This window comes from Limulus polyphemus, unplaced genomic scaffold (genome assembly GCF_000517525.1).
Source record: "Limulus polyphemus unplaced genomic scaffold, Limulus_polyphemus-2.1.2 Scaffold2233, whole genome shotgun sequence".
Taxonomy (NCBI): domain Eukaryota; kingdom Metazoa; phylum Arthropoda; class Merostomata; order Xiphosura; family Limulidae; genus Limulus; species Limulus polyphemus.
The window spans coordinates 122,302-122,564 of record NW_013667843.1 but is presented as its reverse complement, the minus strand read 5'-3'; positions in this window follow the sequence as shown (position 1 = coordinate 122,564).

The window sequence follows — 263 nt, the reverse complement described above, 5'->3', positions numbered from 1 at the left end:
TTATCGTTCTAAGCTAAGTAAGTGAGGCATCCATACAATTAATCTAAGAATTTCTGTTGAAATGTTATATTTGAAGTTAGGCCTACATTAGTTTCAAAGATTATACATAAAAATTTACTGATGAAATTAGGCCTATAAGCAGTGGTGGGTTTCAAATATTTTAACAACAGGTTCTCTCACTAGCAGCATGTAAAAATATTAGATATTGTTGCGTCAGCGAGGTCACATGACTAGTGACGCCACGTTTCTAGAACTATCCTTTA